Source organism: Pleurodeles waltl, chromosome 5 (assembly GCF_031143425.1).
Source record: "Pleurodeles waltl isolate 20211129_DDA chromosome 5, aPleWal1.hap1.20221129, whole genome shotgun sequence".
NCBI classification, from domain to species: domain Eukaryota; kingdom Metazoa; phylum Chordata; class Amphibia; order Caudata; family Salamandridae; genus Pleurodeles; species Pleurodeles waltl.
Genome location: NC_090444.1, coordinates 1,013,853,467 through 1,013,867,645, shown reverse-complemented (window position 1 = coordinate 1,013,867,645; position 14,179 = coordinate 1,013,853,467). Strand labels below are relative to the sequence as shown.

At 41.7% G+C, this 14,179-nt stretch overlaps 1 protein-coding gene across 5 annotated transcripts in view; it reads left to right on the top strand.

Moving 5' to 3' along the window:
* SASH1 (SAM and SH3 domain containing 1) overlaps window positions 1–14,179 on the top strand; it is a 536,180-nt gene that overhangs the window by 235,742 nt on the left and 286,259 nt on the right. The window lies entirely within an intron of this gene.

Below are 14,179 nucleotides of genomic sequence, written 5' to 3'. Positions count from 1 at the left end.
ATTTGTTAATCGGGATCTTTGCGTATTTATAAACTAGAGCAGGCTAAACGTAACCAACCAATTCTCATATTTGTGTTATGTGGGTCTATGGTGCAGCCAGTGCATGGGTTCACAGTGCCTGGGGACTTCCATCTTAACCATTTCAGCACAAACCCAGGTGCCAAAACACTTGCTGCACCCCAGGAGGGAAACGGTTTGGACTTTTCCAAGATGCCTCTTTACAACGAGTTTGTACAAGTGATCCCGTTCAAAGAATTTTTTTTTTTCTCTTAATAGTACTCTTTGCTGGTCCTTCGCATAAGGCAGTGACTTTTTAAATGTTAGTAGATGACGTTCGGATCTGCCACCAACCTGTCTGCTTCCATCTCTCTGGCGGTCTTGAACACTTTACGCCTTTGTGAGCTGTTGCTACCCTGTCCTGACATTCATTACCCTTGCACCGCCATTGCTACCCCACGTGTCAGAGATGGTAGGGTGGAAGGAAGCTCGTTCTTTAGCGCCTAATAAATGGGAACCACGTGAGAGGCAAAGAGGTCAAGTCTATGATGTCATGGGGGGGGGTCAAATGTTTGATTTCGGATATTCCATAGGCTTTCCTGATATGGTGCCCGTTTTGCACCCTGTTTGGGAGGCAGACAGTGAAGTGCATAGAGAATGTGGTCAGGGCTGAGGCAAAACTGAAGTTACTCCCTATAGGTCGTTTTGATCTGCTCGCCCCATTTACAGTGAGGCAGGTGGCTATCAAGAGATGGTTGGAGGAAGGCTAGGGCAATACCAATAGAAAGATCACTTATCGGGATGCGATTACTTTTGATGCACATGCACATTTCCATGAAGGGACATGCAGGGAAACAGAGTTGTTGCCTACTGTCCTACTGCCTAGTAGAAATTGCTTCAGCTCATGCACTTTTAGTGCTTAGATGCTGAATGACAGAGCTTCAAGCTGCTTGTACGTTTTTTGGCTGTCTCTCTAGATCCATAGGCGATGAATCCCCTGCCATGCGGATTTCATTATTAATCGTGTGCCAGAGCTGTTAAGCCTGACCGTGTTCAGGCAAAATTGCTTCCAATCTCCAAATAAATCTAAAATCGTGTGCTCTGAGCGCATCCACGAAGGCAGCTCATTTTATGTCTTAGGAAAATGCAGAAATCGAAGAGCTTGTTTAAAATGAGCAAGATTGTTGTTTGAAAAGAGGAACTGGGACGTGGACTTGGTCAAGGCCAGGAAGCCTTTCAGGAAGAATATTTACTCTCGGCTCATCTGCCCACTGATAGCAAAAACTTGGTATCTGCGGAAAATAGAGCTGCTAAAATAGCTTTGCGACTTCGGAGCGGTGTTTACCCAAGTATTGTTGTATGTTGTAACATGGTAAGGGCTGGTAACGATAACATCAGTCAGACAGATGTGTGAATTGTATAGAAGCCAATAAAGGGCAGTTCGCTACAAGACCCACTACCCAAAGAACTCTTCCCTGTGCAAACAGTGCTTACAGAAATCCAGTTCCGCCTGTTGTCATCTTGGATCATTCTTCTGAGCATGGGAAGTGCCTGTAGCTGGAACCTCATTGTTAGCAGGTTCACTTACTACTTGGATCCACATTTACTAATGTGATTTTATCTATTTTCTTTCGAAACGCTGTGACTGTGTTTTTTCTAGGTTCCAGTTTCGTTATAGAGAGTTCCAGTGTCATTACAGTTCTTATTTTTTAATGTTGTTCCTGTTGGTGTTTTATCTGTTTCCACATTCATTCTTACCACAATTCTGTATTCTCAGGTAAAATAAATTGAATAAAATAGCAATTATTCCATGCATTTTCCCCCGTGGTGATGGCCTGGAGAAAGTGTCACTTAGGAGCACCAGAGTTTGATCGCTATCTCAGTGTGCAAGATGGGTCAGTTTGGGTATGCAGGGTTTACATTTGCCAAAAATCGTCCCCTTATGTATGCGTGAGGTATGGCACTTCCATTTCCATATGAGTGATTGATGTAACGCCAATAGTGGGTGAAGGTATTCCCAGACCTGGGTCCTTTGCTCGTTATATAGCAAGGTTTAAGCTGATCTTCACTGATGATGCCCAACAAGGCCGAAACCGGCCTAGGGTTGCTTTTGTTCCGTTTTGGAGGGGCCCTCGTCTGGTAGTTCCGGATCAACTGTTTACATGAGGAGCAGGGTCAGTACTGATTTGCGTAAGGCAGGTCTCCGTCTGTAAAAAATATATCAGTATGTTGTATGCTGCATTGTGAGGCTGCACATTCTACAATGGCCTTCATGCTTGCTTTATGGTTTTTGGGGAAGGGCCATAGCTTGCCCATCTCAGGCATGTAGCGGTAAGACCAAAGACGAAACTGATGTGACTAGGTGAAGTAGCTTCTTTCATCTACACAACCCCACTAAGTCCCTACGAGGATACACCGAGAAAGGCCACCTTCACGACCTTTAAAATGTAAGTTATAAGTATCTGTAATTTAATTGTATTATTTTAAAGAAAACCACATAGATGTAAGCATTTTTTAATAAAAACCTTTTGGAGGCAGTCTTGTTCCTTGGCTGCCTCGTTTTGGACGCCGTGTGAATCGCACCTCAGGTGATTTTCTGGCTTGCCGTTGACCTTTGGCATTTATCATTTTTGTACATACTCGCCCTTCTATAAAGTACTGTCAGGACAATGTGCAGCACGTGTAAAGTACCTATGCTAATTTAAATACAGAAATATTGGAGTTTTTCTTCCAGTCTTTTACATGTTTAATAATTTGTAAATTTGCTAACGTTCCCATTAACACTTCTGAATTTAGACAGCAGGGCCCTGATTTGGTAGTATTGTTAAAGCCTGTGATGCAGGTTGTTAAAAAACCTAATGTGACTGTTTTCCTTTTTATATTTTACACATTAAGGGCCAGATGTAGCAAAGGGTTTTACCCATTCTGTGTCTATGGGAAAATGTGTTCGTACATATATCCCTAAATGTTTTTGTTAGGAGTAGAAACCAACCATATATATATAAGATGATCTCCAGTATTTATTAGCAGCGTTTCAGTCTGACTCTGACTTGGTTTTATTGCTTTGTTCTAGACATGTGTACAAAGAATATTGAATCCCAGAACTGCGGGGGGTGGGGGTGGTTACAGTGTGTGTGTGTGTGTGTGTGTGTGTGTGTATATGTTTTTTTTGGTGGAGGTGTTGATTGCTTGTGTGTGCATATCCATGTGTGACTGGATCTTTACTGTCTTCTGTGTTTGAAGTCCTAGTAATAGTTTTTTGTTTTAGAAGTGACCAATGAGTGGCTATTATGAACAGGGGAATGTCTGTCACTTACCGCTAACAGTCATATATAGTCAACTCCTCGCCTTCCTGGCATTCCATTTTCGTGCATGTATATTGGTGGAATGTGAAGGAGGTGTCTCGCACAGCATAGCTGGAACCAAGTGATTATTAAAGGTGGCTGCCAAGTGGTACCAGACAGCAACATTTGATGTATTCATCAAACCCTGTGACCTTGACAATTTGAATAAAGGATCTCAGGAAGCTTTCTGAGGAGGTGGGAGTAGGAATGTTTTTAATTATGTTTGACTTGGATGTTTGGCATTTACTCTGAAGAGAGTACGCCGCTTCCTTCTAGTAATACACAGCAGGGTACAGAAGTCGTGCAGTCTGCCTTTCCATCCATGAAGTAACGTTGATGCCAGACATAGCAGAAATTATGCAATATCTTAACTCGGCAATAGATTAATGCCTTGATTATGAGTTCTGTGTTAATTTGCGGGACCCTTGCAAATACCTGTTTGTGCAAGTGTATCAATCACAAGCGTGTTGGATTTTTCCGACCTATTGGAGTTTTTCCCAGGTGAATCTTGACAGGCCAAACTTTCAACTATTTATTGTGTGAAAAGGCCCAGTAAATTCCGATATCTGTGGATTTAAGTGCTTAGTGCACCAAAAAACTGGTTATTCCCTTTTGCAATAGGGGAAAATCTTAGTCCTGCTTTATCTTACCCATTAAATTCCGAACCCCAGGATATCAATAGTTATAGGGTGCAATTAATAGCACCTACTATCAGAGGCACTCATAAAAGAGGCATAGGAGTCAACGCAGAGTCCACCTAACCCTACCTCATATTTCCAAACTTTGTGAAGGGTTTCAGTTGAATACTAAATTTGACTAGTTTTTCAGTGGGGCATAAAGAACTTGGATAAGACTGGGGTTTTTACATTTGAGTTGCTTAGAACGTGTTTTACTTGAGTCTAACCTAGAAAATCATTAAATTATTCACTGCATTTTAATTCACCTCAACCATCATTCTGAGGAGTTGCACATATGTAGTATGGTGGGTGTCGTAACTGCTTTTTTATCTTCTGCATGGTGAGAAAGAACTGTGATAAGTTTAATGTTTGCAGCCTACGCCAAGAGAATGCTGTTGCCTCGCCATTAAGATTGATGCAACTAAAATTGGACTCGTATACCTCTTTAATGGCGCCAAAATGGGGACCCTTGTCCACTGCAGTTTTCTTGTCAACGTGAGTGCAACTCCACATTCAATGTAGCCAAAGCAATTGCGTTGTAACGGCCATCTTATCTCAAGCCAGCGGGGCTTTTGTGCAGCCTGTGGCGTTGGCAGACAACATTGTTCGATGAGTTTTCAGTGAGTTGGACTGACGCGACTGTGACCAGTTAGCACACTTGCACGCATGGACTAGTGGAAGGGTACTTTGTACCACATGGAAACGTGATGATTGCTTCCATGCACACATATTCTTATCAGATAGGCAGGGACACGGTTCTCTAACTTGTGTGATTTCTGAATTTGGACGTATGTTTCCATGGTCCATGCAGTGGCCCAGGATAGCTTGAGGCAGGCATGCAAATAAAGCATTATAAAGGTACCGAATAATTGGTTGCAGATGAAGCAGGAGGTGGCTGCCTACGTTCACTGGAAAGTGCCTTATTCACTGGGTATATTTTACAGTATTCCTTCTTTAACAAGGAAAAAAGGGAGGGGGCAGGACTAGAGTGTATCAGTAGACAAGACAGCATCTGAAAAGCTTCTCCACATATTTTGTTTTATGAATGACAGCTCAACAAGTTTTGGCATGTGCAGCTAAGACATCGAGTTCTTAACAATGTTGGTGGTTTTTTTCACCTTTCATATTACTTGGTCATTTGAAAAGGGTTTTTGATATGTAAAAACAGTCCCAGTGCACTGAAAAACAATCATCCCATAGAAGGAGGTATGATAAACCAAACGGCCAATAGTGTGAAGTAAGAAATAATACTCCTCCGGGTGGAGCCAGAGCCCACTCTGTATATTTTAAAGAATTAATAATAATAGGTATAGCTGACACTGATGTGTAAAGCCAAACCTAAAAATAGTTGTTTAGATGTGCAGTTAAGAGTCCTGGATGTGTATATTACAATACTGATACGGATATGTTGTGTTCATTTATGGAAATAAAATTTAAGATGGTTGTACTGTACTTCAAAATCTGGCAAGCTATGAGAAAGGTTAGTGAATCTTGTGTTGGCATTGCTTTTTCCCCCCTTAAGGCTTGATCCTGAACTGCTGAGAGAACTCTTGCAAGGGTATTATGTTCTTCATGGCTCAAGCAAGAATTTATTTTTAGGGCAGTTGTTTGAGGATACTATTTTCAAATATTTTGCAGATTTGTAAACATAATTTCATTTGCAATAGCGAAACGATTGCTTCTTAGTTTTCTGGCACAATATCATCAGAAAGGGGTGGGGAGAGGATGGATGCATTCTCCACTCTGTAGGCCCTCAGGGCTTATTTATAAAACATATAAGACACTGAATGCGGTCGATTGTGATATTTAATTTATGGCCACAGAAGATGGGGCTGATAGTGTATTTGTAAGAGTGGCTTTTGCTTTACATAGGTGCTAACTTGAACAAATTCTGTTCTATTGCAGGCATAGGATTTGTTGGTCTCCTACCAGAGTCAAAATATATCTTCCCGGACTGGAGCAATGTTTTTTTGGTTCTTTTTTAACCTGCCCCAGAATTTGTGGATTTTGGGTACAGCTTGGCCATAATTTAAACAGAGTTTTGGGATTTGGGCATTTTTTTGGGCCTAGATATTGTTGGAAATGAACAAGACCCTGGACCTCGCACATCAAAATTAGCTATTTTGGGATTTTGGAATTCAGGCATGTCACTTGCCAGAGAGAATGCTGACAGATTGGTCAGAATGACAGCAAGCATAAAACCTGCCTGACCAACTACGTTTCACAGAGTACTATCTCCTTCCTATAAAAAATCGTGTCTTAGGAAGGTGACTAGTTCATACCCCATAGGGTAGAATAGTATATTTACTCTTAGCAATTACATTCCAACAGACTTCCGCAAATTGAAAGGAAGCTGCAAAACTGTTTCGTATAATATGCTGGAATGGGATGAGGTATAAACATTGAGTCGACATGTCCAATTTTAGTTCCAAAAGTTTGTGCACTAAGAGATGCTTATTATGGCAACACTTTGCTTCATATGGATCGATATCTAGATCGGGAAGGAATTTCATTTCAGTAGCTAATGAAGAGGTTCTAAAGCCTCCTTGAAATAAATAATTTGGTTGGCTTCTTATTTTTTTACTTTTTAATTCGAATTGCTATGTAACGGGCAGTATTTTTTAAACATTTTTCTACACAGGTAATATTGTAATTAATATTTATTCTTGTTTTTTTAAAACGTTTTTATTGACATGGGTATGCCTACTTTCCTTCCCCTTTTTGCTTTCGTTTACCCATTGGCTTACATAAAATGTTAAAAAGCTATTGATATTTGATGTATCCAAGTTCCCTTCATTACTATAGGTTTATCCTAATGTACAGATCTATACAGTGAATTTGCTAATTTATCTACATAGATGGGGATATTCATTTTCAATTGTTTATTTCTCATATAAACAAGAGTTCAGTTTTCTTCCTTCCTTGATGACTTCGTATATTACATGTATAATGCCATCTAAAGATTTCTAAACAAAGAGGAAGTTTGTACCCATGACTGTACTTGGTCTGGCCTGTGCCCATGCATGTTTCCGGATACTCACGATCCTTCAGAAAAATGAGACGGGCACTGCGTTTAAATTAAGAAAACTCCAAATGAACAAAACAAGTTGAAAGCAGACCTTGCGCTCGTAATATTGGGATGGTTTCAAAGAGTCTGTTTCTGAAGGAGACTTATGGAGAGGACATCTCTGGAGAGCTGGTTATGGATCGAGCTCTTATATGGCCTCAGAGCTACCCATAACATTGTATTTACTGTTTATTTTTTCAGAGACTGAAGTGGTCATTCCTAGTCTAGCGGTCTTGAGATTGCCAGACTTGGGGTGGCGGTCGGACCGCCGCGGTAGTGGCAATCTGACTGCCCCATTCTGACTGTGGCCGAGCCACCATGGTCCTACTACAGACCCCGCCAGGCTGCAGCCAGCATGCAGCCCGCTGGTCCTGGCAGTTGTAATCCACCAGCGCAGCGCTGCAAGTAGTGCTGCCCTCTGGATTTCGAGGTCCCCATCCGCCAGCCTTTCCATGGCAGTTTACACCACTGTGGAAAAGCTGGTGGAATGGGGCCTCCGGGGGCCCTATTGGGGCCCTTGCACTGCCCATGCACTTGGCATGGGCAGTGCAGGGGCCCCCATGCACAGCCCTCTCGCGCATTTCACTGCCCTAATTATGGGCAGTGAAATGCGTGACGGGTGCTGCTGCACCCGCTGCTCCGCCACATTGGCGCTGGCTCGATTCCTAGCCACTGTCAGTGTTAAGGCCCTCTTCACCCCAGGGCCAGCTTTGTCCTTGCCGCGCTAGCAGTCCGGTGGTGAGATTAGTTTGGTGGATGGCCTCCGCCACCCGCCCACCTCAGAATGACCACCTCAGTCTTGCACACAGAATCATGTGCATGCATGAATGGGTTAGTGAATGCTGGATGCTGGAGCGAAGAGAAGGAAGCAGTACCGCCAAGAGCATCCCAATTGAAACTCCCTCATCTTGGAGTTTCAGGACACAGTTTTGAACTGGTTCAGAATTCTGACAAATTCCTGCATAATTTGCACAATTACTGGTTAGCCTTTGGGTGCTTCCCATTCTATTTATTGATAATAACAAAGCAAGTTTATGTACCCAGTGGCTTCATCTGTATTCCAACATGTATTTTCAGTGTTAGAAAAGGGTTCTTTTGTGTCAGCAGTCTCTATAATGTGATGAGTGAAAGCTGAAGGGAATAAATTGCCGTACCAAAGAGTGAATGCACGAGTACAGTTGATGCAGTGAATAATACCGAAAAGAGATTTCTGGGTGCTTGATGACTAAGCATAACCCTTAACAGAATGAATGTTCCAACATCGTGCTCTAAGTAAAAGCATAAAGGAACAGGATACAAGCACGTAGCGCCTTAATGCCCATACTTGGTCATTGTCCAGTGGACTAGGTGTAATGTTTTTCTCGGTGAACTAATTAAAAAAAATATTATTTGTGAACTCATGTTATGTCTGCCTACCAAATCCCATGTGGCGTCCTGCAAACATTGTCCTGTATCACCTTTTGCTTGGTCCTCTTCTGGATCATAATGGTGGCAACACTGGGGACAACTTCTTTCCATGCTTTCCTTTCAGTTTATGGCCAGGAAATTGAATTCTGTTCCATTTGATGTACGTATGCTAAGCTTTGTTTATGGAGTGAGTGCGAGTGGCATAAAGTGCCAAACTTAGGCTAGTCCCCGCCGAGTGTGTCAATGTCGTCCATGTGCCAAGGCCTGCCTTTTCTAGGGAACATTGGATTAAAAGGTACCTGGCATCAGCAGGAGCAAGCTCCGTACATGGGGGTCGTCTTCATAATTCATTCCACCCTTCCATCTGAATTTCTCTCTCTTTCTCACATGTGTCTGCGGCAGATGAAGTTTTTCAGAGCCTACAGTGGTTTGAATTTCAAGGTGCTAAAGGATCATGCCTCGGGGGCAGGCATGGCCTTGCTATCACGTTTCAAGCGTACCGCATAAAACGCATTTTAACCTCTAGTCCTGTAGTATGTCACAGACCAGAAGGTGCTGTTTATGCATTAGTGGCAAGCTGTACCAGTAAATCAAATGCTCTCTGCTGACATTAGCTTTTACTTGTGAGTACTACATTTAAATCATGCCTCACGCTTTCACTCTTTCAAGGTCGGTATATTGCACACTTTTAAAACTTGAGTAATATCAACGCTTACTGCTGCACAGAAAGTCTACTCATCCTTGCTGGCATTGCTGTTCATCACTGATAAACAGTTTCTTGAAGAAGTCGCTTTAATAGGTTGCTCGCTGTACGTTCTTTCACAGTCAATCGCGACAGGAAGCCATATGGTCTTTTACAATCAGGAAAACATCTTCGCCATATCCAGCGCAGTGATCTGGCTCCAAAGTGTCTCCTTGGCTGGTTGTTAAAGAAAATGCTTGCTAGCAAAAATAGTAAACATTCCGCCATTTTGTTGTAACACAGACCTGGAATACTATCCTTTTTTTAACTACTGTGCAGAACATGCTTCAGCAAGGAACCAGAAACGGCTGCCAAGCAGTGTCTAGTTGTGTGGCATTGGCATGCACGCAAATGATTGCTACCTCTCCTGCACCGACGTACATTAGCCAGTTTACACCTCACCTGCTCTGTTCGTAATGGGGAAGAATCCTTAATGAACCAAGACCTTGATTGCGCCAGGGTGTGAAAGAATTGCTTATTATGTACCAAATGCCACACAGCGGCTATCGTCAAGGTTTTGTGTATCGGGAAGGGACGTGTGACAGTCCTATTCTAAAAATGGTCTGGAGCATGTAACTCAGTTTTTTTCTACCATTAACATTCTAACTTAGCCATCAGTATTGAAGTCTAACTCCTAGGGCCTCATGGGTGTTTAATGTATGTCTTGAAGGGTCAGCTCTGTACTGCCTTTTAAAGAAAACGTTTAAATGAGTTCCATTTAGATTCATTGTAAAAAAATGTACCTGATTTGGGGATTTGAAATCTGGCATGGATCTCGACCACTGCTGAAGGTGCTAGGTTTGCTGATGCCGGGTCGGCAATCTTTGGCCGAATCTGTCATTTTCTCTTTTAAGGTAAGACCAGCAGAATCAAAAACATTTAAACTTGTCAGATGAGTAGCAATGGGACAGCTCTTCAATGCATTTTTGTGGTTACAGATGCTCTGGTTTGGAGTTTGTGCCCACAAAAATGCATTTTGCATTGCCCTAAACCTATTTTTAGAACATATACCTGTTTAGGTCAAGCCTAGACAGTGCGCAAATGCCTTCTTTGAGACATGCTGTATTCACTCTGTGGGCTTTCAAAATGCCAGTCGCTTTTGATTGGTTCATTCTTGTGCATTTTGAAATATGTTTTGTTTTCTTTGGTGAATTGTCTACATTTGTCCCTCCTTTTGCTGTTTTGGTCACGCCCCGGAGATTGGCCCTGTTACATGGATCCTTTCACAATCGGCTATATAAGTGAGTTTCAATGTACTACTTTTTCCTTTTGCCTCAGCGTGTGGTTTAGGATTCTTGTGTTTATTGGCTTTCTGAACGTGCTCAGCCACAGCTTTTTAGAACGTGCTCAGCCGACGCCTGAAAATCATGTCTTCTGTAAGACAAACTGGACGATTTGCATCCTGTACAAAATGCTTTTTTTTTGCTTTGGCTTGTGGTTTAGGATTCTTGTGTTTATTGGCTTTTGGAATACGCTCACCCATGGTTCTTCCTCATATTGTTGTGCTGTTTTAAAAAAAAAAAACAATTGTGGCTTGCTGCTGCTCGTTTTCATTTCCCAACAACAATGCGCTTTGCGCTTCTGTTGTTTAGTATTTACAGCTTTTTTTTGTGGCTTACCGCCACTACCGGTTCTTATTACCCGTCAACAACGTGCTTCGCGCTTATCTTGTTTAGTATTTACAGCTTTCTTTTTTTATTTCATCTGCTGTTCATTTTCGGTCCCCGACAACAACACACTTCATGCTTATCTTGTGGCATGCATACTACGTTTCCCATGGACCCCTGCTGTAACTAATGATGTTTAATACCCATCGTGTTAGTATCATTGACTGCTTTCTTGGCCTGTTATCCCTATGTGTGCAAATGCTGCAGAAGCTCGCTTTGACTGTGATTTCAGACGTTCCTCACATAACTACTGTGCATCTTATATGCGGACCACATTGCCCATGAATCCTTGCTGCAACATGATGCGCTTCGCATGCGTGTCGCAAACCTGGTATATACCACAGCCCCAATGATTCCATGGAGTGGATAGGATGCGTAATCGGCACTCGTGACTTCCTTTATCAGTAGTGCTCATTGCTGCGGCCAGTGTCTTCTAACCTGGGGTTGGAAGCGGTACATTTTGCACTGATTCCGTTATTGTCTTGAACATAGAATCTGTTTAAGAGTGAATCCAACCAGGGATAGATGTGTGCTTACCCTTGCTATGCACTCTGTCGTTGTTACCAGTGTTTTGACTTGTGAAGTGACTTTGTGGTGACAATCTAAGTTTGCTCAAAATACACTCCAATCTTATTTATGAAAGACTTTGTACAGCATCTTCTCTTACACAGTTCAAGTTGAATCATGGACTGTTCCTTTCGTAATCAGCTAAAAACTATAAATTGCATTTTAGAATTACCACTAAATGTAACTACTTCTCGTTTAAATCGCATTCAAAATCCAAGTTTTTTGGACACAGTGCTATCTTCTGGAGGTAAATTTCCTTAACAGACATACTGTAATCTTTGTGTTGAGACTGCATAACAACTCTGTCAGCAGTGCCTACGAAAATGGGTCTTACGTTGTTGGACGCTCAGAAAGTTAAAAAAAGAAAAAAAAAAAAAAGCTGTCCTGTTCCCAAGGGTAAATTTAAATCCCTGGCGGCACAGCACCCAGGATAATGTGCTGCATGGCTAAACACTTATAAGGTCCCAAAGGCAAGGCCTGTTTGCTATGCCATTGCTTGTTACAGATTCCTTAAATAGTTTAGGGACAGATAAGGAACTGTTATTTGGAAGGTGCAGGTGGTAGGCGTCCTTTCCAAACAGCAGTTCCTATCTTTATGTATCATGTCTGAAATGGCAGTCGTAAAGCACTGAAAAGTTACAGACCACAAAGTTGTGGTTGTAGCCCATTCACAAAAGGAAAGGTATCCCCTTGGACCTCTTCTCTTTTGTGAATGTAAATACAAAGCTTGAGGCAGTGGAAACTTGTATTTATTCTGCAACAGTAACATATTGCAACTGTTTGATCAGTATACCATGTATGAATTACAGTGTTCCTACTTACTGCTTGGATTCCTCATCTCATATATCAACAGTGATCATCTACACACGTTGTACAACATACAGTTATTACCCCGCCAGTTGTCTCGAGTGTCAGCTAGTGTTGGTACTTAAGAGCAGAAATTGTTCCCAGATATCCTTTGCATCTGAGGCTTCTGATATTAGTTCCTCGTATAGTTCTAATTGTTTTCTACAGTATGTTAGTTCGGACAGCCATACCTTTCTCATTAGCACTCATCATGGTCCCCTAGTGTTGCACTAATGATTGTTTGGCCAGAAGGAATGCAAAGGCTCTAAACTTACTTTTGGCATGCAGTATTTTTTTACCAAATCTTTTTATTTAGGTTTTAACATGTAAACAATGAGCATATTGCAAGACCTATTTCTTGTAGCACATATCAGCATGTAAATTATGGAATACCATTTAGAGTGTTGTTTGTATGACTGTCTTTTAGGTATACGCATCACCAGGGCACAAGTCCTAAAAAGCAGAAGTGGGTGGGACTAACCAAATTAGGTGGTTTGCAAGTGACAGCAAGGTGCGTGATAAGACAGCGCATGATGTCACAGCGCTTGACATCACTAGTGACCTCACAGGAAGTGAAATCCAAGACGTGACATCAGATATTAAGACCTTATACATCTATTTTACAGATCTATGATTAGCACATTACGAGATTTAACAAATGAAATTTTGCATCGAGGTTGAGCCAAGAAAGTGGTGCAACCCCAACACAGAATCTGGTACTCAACTAAAATATTTATCTTTTTTTAAACTCTGTCCCAAAGATGTTGACAAGAATGAGAAGCATGGCAGTATATCTGTTCTGTTTTAATTAGTTACAAAGTCTGTTTTTAAAATACTTCATGAGGTTAAGGCACCTGCTGCAGAGATCTTTTTGTGCCCAGTAAATCTCCGGGAATAATAACAATGGTACAATGACACCATCCCTTGAGTATAATGTATCAGTGATGGTTGTCGTAACTGTTTTATTTGATAGTTCATTTTGGTTAATTTTGAATGATTTTATTTAGACTTTCTGGTAGTCTTTTTTTAACTAGAAGACACCGTTTTAAGAATTTCCATTATGTCTTCTGAGAACTGGGAAACATGATGAGTTTGGGATTAGTGGTTTTGTAAATATTAAAATAATTGTTTTGTTAGAATAATGATGTCATTTCTTTGCGTATGAATCTGCAGTTCTTTTATTGTGTTAAATGTTTTATACTTGTACCTTTTATGGTCCCCAGGACCGAAATAAAGGAAATATGATGAACAATGAGAAAACTCGGGAGGTTAATGCATTTGCTTGAGACATCTGTATTTTTTCTAGTCTCAGTTTTGAATCAAAGTAGCATCCTCAGGCTGTTGTGTGTGTGTGTGTGTGTGTGTGTGTGTGTGCGTTCGCGTGCACACACCCACACACACACACACACACACCCCAAAAGGGCACCGTGGCCTTGTGTGTGAGGTATGTGTGTTTTAACCCATCCCACGAGTGCAACTGCTGGTGATAGCTGGGTTACCGTTTAAGTTATTTTTTTGTATCATGTCTGTTATGTGTTCCCAGAACTCATCGAACTGAGGATGCTTCCATGCCAGGTGCAGGACACCTGCTTGTTCTGTGCTGCAGCGTTCGCATCTTGAATCAGATTTCAGTCTCTACTTATGCAATAAAAAGTATCAACTGCAATCTGGTGCTAGGTCGGAGGTGGCCCATCCGGAAGCAGCAGTATTCTGACATTTCACCTGTGAGGGGTGTGTCTAGGACTGCATCTCAAGCAGCTCTGGCAGGGACTCTGAGTACAAAACTGTCCCATGCATCTTCCGATCCAAAGCAGTTATAACTCTCTCAGGTGTTTTGGACGTTATGATTTTTTTCAAGTGGATTG